The following is a 13973-nucleotide window of genomic DNA, read 5'->3' on the forward strand; positions in this document are numbered from 1 at the left end:
CCTTGTCGATCGTGTTGTATTTATCAACTCGCAAGGTTGTTGTGAATATACAATATAAATAGTAAATATATATCATGTCGCTAGAGACAAAAAGTAGTAAGAATGATCTTATTCAATAGTAGTCTGTAATTCATTCATTTTGATGCTCACATTTTTGAATTACATCATGTGAGTTTTCATCTGTGATCAGTACAGTGTGCAGTAAGAATTAAATACCCTTTGATGAGTCTGGAGAGTATTAATTAACCATTCCTTCAACTGTATAACGATTGACCGAACCTACCCTAGCTGGGTACATCACAGTCACGCCAACTGCCAAATACAATACAAAAGTCACTAGGATATAATAAATGAGTTTATTCAAATATTCAATACAATAAGTCCAATTTCAAATTAAACTCAGAAAAAATGAACTGTATAATCTGAATTTTTGATCGCAATTTGTGTTGGAATAGGAGCCCATTCTGCAACTTGTTGTAGAATATACAATTACATCTCAATAAAGATCTACCCAAAATTAAATATGTCTGATTACTGAAAGTTTTTCAATTCTAAAAAATCAACTCCTCGAGCGGGACTCGAACCCGCAACCTCCAAATAACTAGTTCGACGCTCAATCCACTAAGCCATCGGGGAAGCTGAAGGTTTCTCCACAATGAGGAACCACCAATTCCAGAATCGAGTGTTAATATTTTCAGAATTGAAAAATTGTCTGAATGCTGCGAAATTAATTTCTTTATTAACACACAGACTATTCACGTATGTCTAATGACTTTCCATATTTCAGACAATAAATCTCGTTCAGACCTAACGTAACCTTCAATTACTATATCAATTTTTCAAGTGGGGGCTTCTTAATGTTCTTCAATGATCTTAGACGACCTTTATCTTCAACGGTTGAGGTTCCTCTCGAGTGTCATCGAGTTCCTCAACTTTAATGAACTTCAGTAACTGAGATCGCTTCAAGGGATATAGGTGTCGATCCTTTGTCATCTCATGATCACGTCATTCTAATTGGCCTTCAATGTTGAATCATTTCTCCACGTAAAATTTATAGTTGAACTACCTCACGATAGCAGCAAATGACAATAAATTGGCTGTAACGCCAAAGGAGTTTCGAAATTTATAATGATATAATTCAAAATTTCATAATGATATGACCCTTTCAAACTGACTGAGTCAGATGAAATTATATTACTTGAAATAATATCTCCGAAAATCGTTAAACACTTCATGTTAATTTTCAATCAATTTCAGTAATCGGCCACTCCTTATGAATGGCAATTATCGCAGTTTCTACTTCTAATTCTCTCGAGGGTGGTTCGAATACCTTGGCAACAAAAACTCCTTTTCACGATTTTATAATTAATTGATTTGAATTTACAAAAGGTCGACCCTAAAACTGTATACTTATATTAAAAATAATTAGCATTCACAGATAGTCCAGCTCTCATTGTCGATAGAGGAATTAGGCATCAGTTAAAATTTCAGCGTAAAAATGGTTCACAACTTTTAATCCAAGTGGATTAAAAATTATAAGGTTCCAATCCCAGCAGAATATCTTCATAGAATTAATCGAACGCATAAGTTCACAAGAAAGATTATATTCACAACTCCTTCTCGGGATTCTAACACAGAAAAAAAGATAAAATTACGAACTCAAAAATCTATTCTCAATGAAAAATGAAACATAAATATTATCGTTAAATCATTCCAACAAGGCTGAAGGACCCTAGGTCAATGGCCATTTTTTTGAAGGCAATAAACAACAGTTACTACTACTACTGATTACTATTACTATTACTGATTCCAACAAATATATCGCAATCTTAGAAGGTTAACGCGGAAGGTTAACGATAAAAAAAGGCAGGGAATATTGAGTTGATCTTTTTATATGTATTGTGAAAAAAAAATCTCAATTGATAATGTCAATATTACTTTGACGGAATCGGTCAGTGGCGCACTTTAGGTATAGTACTTTGGCAAAGCGTTCTCAGCCAATTTCGGAGGTGCCCCCTCCCTTAGAGGATGGCGATGTTTATCCCGGAATCAGTATTAGAAACGTCTTTTTGACACTGAGTGATCCCTGACAAATACATCTTCATCTTCATAGCGAAACACGGTTTCTTAGATCTTTTGTTTGTTTAAGGTCCGGAATTTACATTCTCTGCGCCTCTAATTTCATTCCTCCTATTTTCTGCTGTTGTCTGATCAGAAGGCTTTCCTCCATACTTAATGTCACTTTTTTCTTCTATTTAGTTCTTCGAAAGAGGTACTTCCTCTCATCTGTCTTTCTTATTTTGATTTGTATTATGTTACTTAATTCCTTTTTCTCGTGCTCTTTCAGCGTCTCTATTGTCTTATTTCTTTGTTTATTGACTATTTCTTCAATAGTTTCAATTTTCAGTTCTTCTCTGATTTGTTGGTTAGTTATATACCATGGGGCGCCAACCGCTGTCCTTATTACTGAATTCAGCGTACTTTGCAACTGATCATTATTATTGTCCTTCGTATTGTACCAGGTAACTCCTGCATATCTTCAGCTTGTTTTCTAAAGAAAGTTTACTTTTAGGGTTGAGCAACGGGTACAGTCTGCCGTGCAATTGCCTCGTCTTTTTTCTGTTATCTGCTATCTGTTTGTTGAAATTCAGTCTTTCATCCAGTAATACTCCCAGTTGTTTTGCTTCCTTTTTCCATTCTATCGTCTGGTTTTCTATTTTGACGTTTCCTGCTTTCTCTTACTCAACTGTTGTTCCTCCGAAGTAGATTGCAACTGTTTTCGATGTGTTCACTTCGAATCTCCATTTCTTGAAGTATTCCATCAGTAGGGAAGCACGGTTCAACAAGGATGGGTTTATATCCCAAGCAGTTCCGATTTAGCGAGAGATGCGCAGGTCACGACGCTATCTCTCGGGCAATCAAAGAGTTATTATAGTATAATACAAAGGTATAAAGTATCCATGCAAATTTAAAGTATTCAAAATGTAGCTTTCAGAACGAAAACTCCAGGGTATAACCTCTCCACGACTCTTCTAGTATGATGAACGCATCTCAAATTCATTCACATCGTAACACAATCTTCGAAATGAATCTCACTCACTTCTGACTTGACCGAATTCCTAAATCGAATTCCGTCCATACATAGAATAAAATCCACAACTTTCTTCTGCCGGATATTCGAATATCCCCGGAGACAGACAGGGCCCGATGGAAGCGTGCTCAAATCTGCAAAATTGGCCGAGGGGTTCGTTACCGGCCATAAATTGTCCGAAATGGAACTCAACGGACATATTATGTCATATCTGGAATTAAATACGATGAGAAATTTAGCGCGAAGAGTACCATATTTTGATTTTAATATGAATGGTGGATTATTTCAGATAGAGGACCGGCCGCATTCAACCCGCAATTTTATTTATCGTTTCGTTCGGGGTATTCATTTCATATTATCCAATAAAAAGGGAAAAGTTCAAATTTTCGCAGTGAAAACTTCAGGCCTTTCGAGTCTGAATATTTTTATGTTGAGGGTTTCGTGTTGAAAACGGCGCCTACATGATTTAGAGATTCGTGAAAGTTTGAATAAGAACAGTTTCTTTATTCGGTGGTGTTCGAAGTTGTAACGCATATCAGATAATAATATTTCTTTCAAACGTAAAGCATATTAACAACAAAAAAAATTAATAATTCTTTTGAAGGAAATAATTTATATCGATAACCCGATCAATTACCTTTCACATAAATTAAGTTTTCCCTTTGCACATTCAGTTTTTTGAGAAAATTTGGTTACTGAAAAATTTAATGTATTATTTAATTGATAAGAAGCTTCTGAGCGCTTCGTTATTATTCGTACATATTCATGTTATATTTCAAAAAATTTCAATATACTCAATTCATTATTCCAAATACTTCGAAGGTTGTTACATGACATGAAAGGATAGAATAATGCAGAAGCTATCAGTTTCGCAACTGTTCAGGATATCCAGATCAATATAATGTCAAGCAAACTGGAAACATTACTAGGACTGGACGTCATCACAAGCTAGACGTTGCAAATAAACCCACGGAAAGTACTGACGAATATAGTCAATGCTATGCTATAACTAAGGCACTTTCCTAAGAAATGGAAGAAAGACCATTTGGTTTCAATCCGCAAGGCCAGCAAAGACGCTAAATTCCTGCATCATCTTCTTCCCGAAGAGTCTTCTCCTGTGCATAAAGAAGATAACAGAAGCGGTCACACGGTTTGAACAACTCGATTTCAAATCTAACACTCCAACGTGCAACAAATATTGAAACAAATCACTGATATATTCAACCATAAAGAAGTCACGGAAGCTATGTTCTTAGACGGAGCTGAAGGTTTGGTAAAGTATGCCACAAAGAACTGCGATACAAACTGCTTGCTCGCCATGGTTCAATTAGTAGCCTCTTACCTGCATTCTCGCAAGTTTGGAGCCAAAGTTGACGGATTTCTGTCTTCAGAGAGAACACTCTCAGCTGGAGTCCCGCAAGGATCTCTGCTTTCACCGTTATTTTTTACATTATATGTATCCGACAAGCTGGCAACGGAGAAAACCAACATCACACTTTACGCTGACGATACCGTAATTCTTGCCAGTTCGTAGTGTCCCAAAATGGCAACAGAATACCTGCAAAAAGCCGTCTCTAGACTTCATTCATGGTTCACTCAATGGAGAATTGAAGGGAACCCCGAGAAGAGCGAGGCTGTTCTCTTCAGCCGAAAGAAGAAAAATCCGTGAAAATTAGGTCACTTGGAAACAGCACGTCACATCAGCTGTAACGTAGGGAAAGACAACAGCGGCATTGTTGCAACCACTACAGAAGCAGCAAAATGTCTCTTTCCAAAAATATTTTTCTCTACAAATTCACAATTTGTCTGGCCATAACTCGTGCATGACCGATTTTGGGATACGCCGCAATGTCCCGTATGTGGAAATATGATTCAAATATGAGCCGTAAATGCATCATTGTTTGTCAGCAACCTACAGGTACATGAAGACCTGCAAATACTATTCCTCAACGATTATTTAATAGACCTTAGTGTGGAGACCATTAACAAAGCGAATGCCCTGAGGAAATATAGGAGACCGAAGATGGCAAAGATGTTTGACGTCTTGGTCTTAAATGCTCGTTCGATTTATTGCGAGCTATAAACATTGCACAAAAATGCTTGTCTCAAGTGATCTCTTTCCTTTTGAAGGTATTCTGATATTCTCGCATATAGCTAATGTGTTATCTTCTATAATTCTCCAAAAGATAATCAAAAAAATCTTGATTTTTTTCGTGTAATAACTACCTGCTAACTTTTTATATAGCGCACTTTATGAAATTTCAGCAAAATCTTATCAACAAAATCGATTCTGACCACAAATTCTTCAACGCTATGTAGAATCGAATCGTTTGAGATCACCCTTAGTTCAAAATTGCATATATTGTCATAACAAATATTATGCCAATATTTCGTTAGCTGAATTATAATGTTTATTCAAATACAATTCATGGGAAATGAACAAATTTAACGGTTAATTTTCAATGCTCTCGAAAGCTCATCATGAGGTATGAGATACTGCGAATATTCACAGTTGATGTGTTCCCTATATTATCGTTTATTGACAAGTTTCATTATCAAATGAATAATAGGATAATAGAATGATTAGTTTATAATTAACTCCATCAAATTTTATTAAATACGGCATCAGAATTCTCCGACATCGACAATCAATAATGGAGAAATTATAGTACCTATATTTGGATGAATTATTTCCATCATCAAATTTTAGGATATTTCTCCATGACGAAGCATAATTTATTCATCGATTCATCGAAAATATAATCATGGAAGGTGGCTCTAACGAATGAGGGATTTTGATATACATTTTGAATTTATTCTTAGGTTTGATGGTTGAATTGCGTATTTTAACTTGAATTCGATTAGTTGGATGAGAAACAAAAAACCTTATCGCGAATCACAATAATTATTGTCTCACATATTTTCTTCATCTGACACTTGACATTCGCTTCAAAATTAATTCAAAATTGTTGTAATTCCCGAACTATTACATAATTTCGTGATTCTTTGAATTTTTCATGGTTCTGGTTGCGCTATCCACAAGAAATTTTCCAGAAATTCCAGATATACATACATGCTCAATCTCAAACAGACCGAATATGTGATCTTAGAAATATTGAGTATTTACTTTATTTCTATTTCGATAGTATTCTTGAATTGCCAATGATTGTGATGATCATAACAAAATAAGGGTCATTTCCGTAGAACGAGCGCCGAAAAAAAATATTACATATTTTCTCATGCATATTTTTTTTATTTTTGTTTGAATTGAATTGTTCGTCCTCTCATTGGATAATCGCTATTGCAAACATAACTGAAATATTCCTATATTGGAATTATTCATCAGATTTTATGATCAATAATAAATTGATGTTACACCGAATGATTTCAGCTTTGAAGAAAATGTAGACATAAAATTGGTTTATACGGGGTCATTAACTACAAATCAAAATTCCGATGAAACAAAGTGAACGGAAATAATTCAATATCCGGTCTTTGGTAATATTGATTACGATAATCAATAACCTTTATAATTTGATATCCAATAAGCTGGCCAACATGAACATTTTCGAAGTTTTATTATTTAGATTATTATACCTTTCAACTACTCAATATCATATGGTAATGAAACTACTTATTCTGTTCATCTCTGAATTTTAAAACACTGCAAATATGGATCTAAATTAAAACTTAAAACATATTATCATAAACAAAATGTCAAAACTTTCAAAATGATCTTATATTATTATTATTTTTAGAAAAATTGTGTATAGCACTTCTAGGCTTCAATTGATTGTTGAAATACTGAGGCGTTCATCCTGTAATTTGGTAATTTAAAACTGTGTAGAACCAAAAAACCAAACAGTGGTATTCCTCAGATAATCCTATCTCAAGCTAAAAGATTATATTCGTCACAAAATTATTTCACATTTAGTTCGGTTTGAGTTTCATTAATAATTAATTAAAATAAGCTTTAATATTCATGAAGCTTATAAAATATTATAGGTTTCTTGAATATTAAAGCTTATTTTAATTTATCTTGTGCCTAGCACATACTCAGATTAGAACTTCTTGGAAGCTAACAGTTTTAAAAATTCGAGATAATATACCTACTGGTCAATGCTAACTTCTTGAGAACTGAGGAGAACAAAGCATAGTGTAACAACAATTGACCGAGAATATTTGTTTTGTTAATTATTTTCCAAAACAAGTAGTTTTACTTTCAAACGCTACTTCGTCAATAACTGCCCCTCAATGTTTCCTCAAAATATTTTGAACTCTCGAAATTTATAAATTTTTGACATACAACTTTTGTTATACATGATATTTTTTGCCTCTGATAACACGTATTAAACTTAATTTTTTTTTTCAGACTCCGAAAATCATGTACTTCATACCCCAAATCGCCGGTATTCTATTGGCCATCAACGTAGTGAAGAGCCTTCCTATCATAACCCAGTATGACTTGATACAATCACCGACGTTTTTCACAGCTCAACCACTTCAAACACAGTCGTTACCTGGAATACTCTACCCAGAAGAACAGCCCAAGTCAATTGCTCACCCAGCTGTTGTCCAGAATGCTGAGGCTGAATCTCATTATCCTCAAGAGTTATTGAATAACCAGTACAAGAACCCAGAGGTAGCAGCTAGATTGGCAAAAGCATCTTGGTTTACTAATAAGGAGTTCCCAGTATACAACCGAGAAGCGGAAAAGATTCCCAGACAGAAAATTTACGAAATTGTTGATAGAATAGTGAATCACTGATGATATTTTCTGTGCGGGTATTGAGATCTTGTAAATATTGTGATAAATATTATAATTTATAAATAAATCTGAAATCATAAGTTGGTCCTCCCAAATCTCAAACTGACAATTATTTACCTCCGTCTGATTATTTTTGTAGAGTAATTTCTATTGATCATTAGCAGCAATCAAAAAAAATTGAGAGTTTCAGCAGAAAACAACAGCAATTTTTTCGTCCATAGATGAAAATGAATATGATTTTTATGATTTCATGAATCGTCAAGGTTGAATATAAACATGCCAAAATTGTTTCCATGCCATAAAAATTTATGGATACTTAAACTGGGAAATAAAATATATCTTTCATTCAGTTTATTATAGATTAATATTGGAATTCTACGTTTTCTGTACATAAGCGTATTTTTCTTCTCACATATCATGTGAATTCTGCATATGTCTTGTTTCAATTTCAAAGTATTTTAAATAAAAACTAACAAAGTTGGTATAAGGGAAAACATTTCAGTAAACGCATAATTAGTCTTTTGTTGTTGACTGATGATGGTTCAGATGAGGAGGCGAAAGGTAAAAGAAGAAAATTATAATTTTAATCTGAATATTAATCCACTTTATACTATCAATAAAAACTGTTTTATGTGTTATAATTTAAAATGCTTTGATATTGGAACAAGATGCATGCAAGACATATGTTTGCAGATAAAAACACTTACGTACAAAAAACATGGTATTCCAATATTAATCTTCAATAAACTGAATGCAATATTGATTATTAAATTACGATTTCAAATATTCATATTATATCCACTTAATCCCAAATCACATTATTCATTAAAGTGAATTTTTCTCATCCACAAAATCTTCTAAACTCAGCTTTCATACTCATAAAGAATATTAATTGAGATGTCAAAACTGATTTAAATTCTCTTCGGCTGCTAGGCCTAACTACAACTCTGGAATCTGGATACTATACATTTGTCGGAGAGAAAAGCCCCTCGCATTTTCTCAACCCTCAGGATAAGCTCCTCAAACCGAATGAAATAGGTTTTTTATCCTCAGTCTTAGTTTACTGGAAACGCATTAAACTCATTATTTAACGGAACCAAAATTTCATGTGCTTATTATAACAGGAAAAAAACTATTTGTGATAATTTTTTTATTATGATTCCGTGTACCAGTGTTCGACTAGATGAAATACCTATAATCAATGACTTAGCTAGAACTGTGGAGAAGCCAAACACATACTCAATTGATTTTGTTCCGATTATTCCAGGTGGTATAGAACTGGACGTACAAACACGAATATCTCTAGACAACAATACTATATTTTGGACGATAGAAATAAGTTGTTGAAATAAATATTCAATGAAAGCACGTCTTGACGTTGAGATTTATCCTTCTACTATGTCCTTGAAGATCAAACAACTGTATTCCTAAATATACACACGTGACGAAGTGATCTATTTGAAGAACGACCTCTCAACAAAGGATGGATAAATTGAGTGATAAAAAACATGAGTAAATCTAAAACGGCAGAGTCTGATACAGAACACGGATGCATAATAGTCAGAAACAAAAAATGAAAATGATTAACATGCGAATACGATAACTATGCGTATAATTATAAAGTATTTTTTTATCTCAAATTCACTTCGGCCACTAATTACCATCCGCTCCACGAACTACATACTTCAGTCTCAGTATACATGCTAATTAACATTAATAAGTCCCTAATCAATGTCTTGTAATATGGAGGCAACTGTGCCAAACTGAAATACTCCGCAGATGGTTCAAGTGAGGAGTTAGTTTCACCTGTCTCCAACACTCTCCACGTAGTGTCTTTGTATGCATCCCAAAACTTGCATAAAGGACTCTACGTACGTATCAAGATAGACGGCGGATGTTAGTGAAAGTTAGATCTAACTTCGGTCTATCTAAAGTTGGATTTCAAGGGGGAATTTAAAATAGATTTACGCTGAACGTTTGCTATTGTAGAACGATTTCGTTTGGGCGGAAACTGAAGCGAGATATTTCGACTTCTTCCTCTCAACACAATTATCAAACTAGATTATATTAGCTCTGATAACACGATAATCTTCAAAACAGAACTAGAAATTAACTAATCATCAATTCAACAAGTTGTAACGCATTAAATTTGTCCTAAAAACTTTCGTCGATAATCACAGAGCAGTTTATTTTGAAACAGAATTCTTCAATTCATTTGGACTCAAGTTTTCTTTCAAGGAAAAACATAAAATAACTTCTGAACTGGAGTCGTGAAGAAGAATTTCATTGAAATTCGAAGATTATTCTTTGGAATATCGAGAAGAAGTATTCCGATGGTTATATTGTGTATCTCCAAAATCATTAGACGGTTTCTGTCTATAAACCATACCATCTGGCATATTTAGACCCTAACATACCTAAAAATCTTCATCATCATATTTTTTTAACATGCATACGTCTAGAATGGAATTTTTATAAATTTACAGTGCTAACTTGACAATGCTGAAGAGTATCATATGGTACTACTCTCTCAAATGGACATATAAAATTTGATTATATTTGTTGTCTGAAGGTAATGTTTAATACTGTTCTAATCATCTAATGTCTATCTTAGCATCGCTGGAGACTCCCATATGGTGTTAATTTTTTGGGGGGCAAAAATTAGTTTTATAATTCATGATAAAGAACATGAAAACTCAATCTGTCATCTTTTAGTGAAATTCATTCCCATTATAGGGTAGAAGAAAAGATACATATGCACTATATTTCTATTAGCCTCAATTGAGGTCAGAATAGTACTAGATGTAAGTTAGCAGTTCTGAATGACTGAAAAGAGAATTACAAACTTCACTGAACTCATACTTAACTGAATTTTTCTGGAAAGCTCCTTAGATTATATATTTGTCCGTAAAAACAGAATATTGTCAGATTTAGGTTTGTATTCTTACTATTCATCCATTTATCCATTCTTTTCTGTTAATTCAATGTCACAAAAAATTTCAAGGGAAAAATAAATAACCAATTCAATTATAAATATGCTACTTCAGTATCGTATCAAACTGCTCAAAGAAAACTGAAGCGAATAATCTCCACATTCCCGAGAAGCAGAAACCATAAATAGCCTCACAACGTTCCCAAAATTGAAAGATCGCAATCAACTCACCGGCCACATTATACAATTCTGTATAATAGAGTCCTTCGCCCTGAGACTGAGCTAGATTGGGACAAGCACTCCTTCCTGTAAGTGGCACATTACAGGAAGCTAAGCAAGCAGGAGTGGTTGCTTATCATTTCGAATAATCTGATTTATAATGCGACTCTTAGAAGTGACGTAAGCCGGAGTGAGTCCTCACCATTTTACGTGGAGGAGTTCCGTCGCCGTCGAAGTGGTGTATAATTTAGGAGAGATGTAATTCGTACGAGCACTTTAGCACAGTCTGCCTTATACAATGGAAAATATATGATAATGGGGCATAATGTTTGTCGAAGGTGTTATATCAGGTTAAGAGCGCTTAAATATTATTATATTATATGCTCATTTACCAGACTGGATCTAAATAGGAATAGAAGCTACACCACGTGAATTCCTGTAAGCCGATTCCGAGTTTCGCATCTGGTGAATGCGCAGACGTTAGTGCGAATGAAAATATCATTAGAGCAGGGGATGTATAATTACATACAGGGTTATAAACGCGATAGCCATTCAGGGTGATTGATGGGGTGACATCTCCTTCGAGATCTTCCCAAGATGCTGTAATGTTTCATTTGGATGCGCGCCTCTTGATGCCTGCGGTTGTCACTGCTACTTTTGTGTAGGGCGAAGAACGACGTGTTGGAAATGAAAATACTTTCAACTTCCTTTCAACTGTTTTTTTTTATTTCCTCTTTGAGGATTGAATCATTACGTATTTTTATATTTACATATATCAATTGGGATACAGACATGATGAAACATAACAGGGAAATGAAATATCAGGGAACTTAAGACTATTTTTCAATGCAAAAATCAGTGAACAATATATATGAAAATATTTCGTTTATTTCGATGAAAATTCAAAGAAAATAATGTGTTACACTCGTACAGAAGGCTTATTCTAACACTCGTTCATTCAGAAAAGCTCCACTTCGAGGCTCGTTTTTGAATTTTGAACTCGTGGAAGTATATTAAAGCCTTCTGCACTTACATCAAAAATAACAATTCGCTTAATGGTGTGGCTAATCCGTTCATAATTATATTATTATTATCATTTTATTATTATTATTATTACAAGGTAAAGAGTTGAGGCCAAGCCTATAAACTCACAAAAATTGAATTTATGAAAAAATACACCGAAACTTATTGAAAGAATTCATCACAAAAGAAAAAGTAATTCACAGCTCCACAAGTAGCACTCACTCGCGACGAAACCAGGTTGTTTGTGATCCTTCAATTTTTTGAAAATTCGATCGAATGAAACAAAAAAACCGCTCCATGGATTGAATTGAAATTCTCTGGGATTTTTCTGATGATATTGAACTATAAAACGCACACTCAACATTGATGTTTTTTTATATTTTCAATTCAGCGCTTGATTATCTAAAAAGCCACCAAAAGCCATTTTTTCATCAACTTTTCAAATTAATGTAGAGAACGAAGAAATTTTTTTCCAAAAATACCATAGCTACTTCGTGTAGAGAATTCATTCAAGATTTCAAAACACCCCCTAAATTTTCTGTGCAAACATTGATTGGTGAGATATTGATGGTTAAAGACGAAAAGGTCCTTTTCAATTCAAGGTTCGATATTTCAGAGAGAGATGCTTGTATCGGAATTTTGAAAAAAATATATTGAAGCTGAATGAACAAGTTTTCTCATTCATATAGTGGTTATGTTGGAAAAAAAATGTCCAAGTCTGTGGGCCAAAAATAGAAACTGAAAAAACTATATACTTCGAGCTTCAAAAAGCTCTTTTTCATATTGAGATACGACCATTGTTATCGAAAATACAGCCATTTGAAAAACCGCTAAAAATTTCGAATTTTATTTTGATCCTTTAATTTATTCCACTAGTATAATATCAAATAATTATTATCCATATGTAATAATCGGAAAATGTTGCTTTCTAGTCTACCGAAGAGATTCTAGAAAGAAGCACCGCTCATATATCTGCATACATTGGTATCACGCGTGAGAAATGAACATAATGCCATATTGCATAACTTTGCGAAGATTCACATCGCATAGTCACGATATTCTTTCTGCAAACAGCTAGCCTCGAAATGCCATCGATGTAATAGACAATTTTCGTTGAAGATGAGCGTCTGATATTTTATTTCAACCTTCGCGTTCTCACTGCCATATGCGTCGATTCGCTTGGGGTTCCTCCAACATACAAACGAGCTGTATTGTGGAAACTTCTATTCGTAGTGGTTATTTTTGCACCAGATCTGTCGCGGGAGTCTTTATTTTCGGTTCTGCGTGATACTAGATTTTTCTGAGGGTGTATCGGATCTTTTTCCGGTCTGAAAAATGTACTGGAGGGCTTGCGAACGGAATTGAATCATATTCGAGCGATTTTTTCACCGTGAAAAGGATTTTCTTGGCAGGGGATCGTTTTATTCGGATATAACTGGTTCTACATACAATTTAGGAGAATGTGTCGTGGAGAATATCAAGATTTCATATTCACATATATTTCAGGTAACTCACAAGCTTTCTGAGATATCATTTTCGAGTGACTTCCTCAAATATTCTACAACTTTATTCGTCAACATAGTCAAATTCTATAGCGATACATTATTATACGCACCTCAATGCTCCTCTCACTGTTTACACTTTTTTGTAGAAATATTGGAAAAATTGGTTTCAATATCGGCGATTACTTATAAAAGCCAATTTTTTCCCTAGTGCATTCGTTTGAGGTCTGCAAAGAGTCAGTAATCAATGGGGGACAGATTTTGGGAGAAAATCCCGGTTATCAGCAGTTGAAAGCGAAATTCATTCAATTTTACCATGGTTTTCATTGATTTGTATCTCGGTGAAGAAATAGAATTTTTTATTTTGCATTTGAAAAGGTTTTTCCCAATTTCTGCACTCCATCGATCCAATAATGTTTTGTAATATTCTCTGTTGAT

At 34.1% G+C, this 13973-nt stretch overlaps 1 long non-coding RNA gene across 1 annotated transcript in view; it reads left to right on the forward strand.

The window, feature by feature from the left end:
- Positions 1–7961, forward strand: part of LOC123675520 — a 19404-nt gene extending 11443 nt beyond the window's left edge. Inside the window, exon 2 of the long non-coding RNA XR_006746782.1 lies at positions 7464–7961. This is a non-coding gene — a long non-coding RNA (uncharacterized LOC123675520). The remainder of the gene's footprint in view (positions 1–7463) is intronic.
- The last annotated feature ends 6012 nt before the right edge of the window (positions 7962–13973 follow it).

The sequence above is a fragment of the Harmonia axyridis genome, chromosome 3 (genome assembly GCF_914767665.1).
Source record: "Harmonia axyridis chromosome 3, icHarAxyr1.1, whole genome shotgun sequence".
Classification (NCBI taxonomy): Eukaryota; Metazoa; Arthropoda; class Insecta; order Coleoptera; family Coccinellidae; genus Harmonia; species Harmonia axyridis.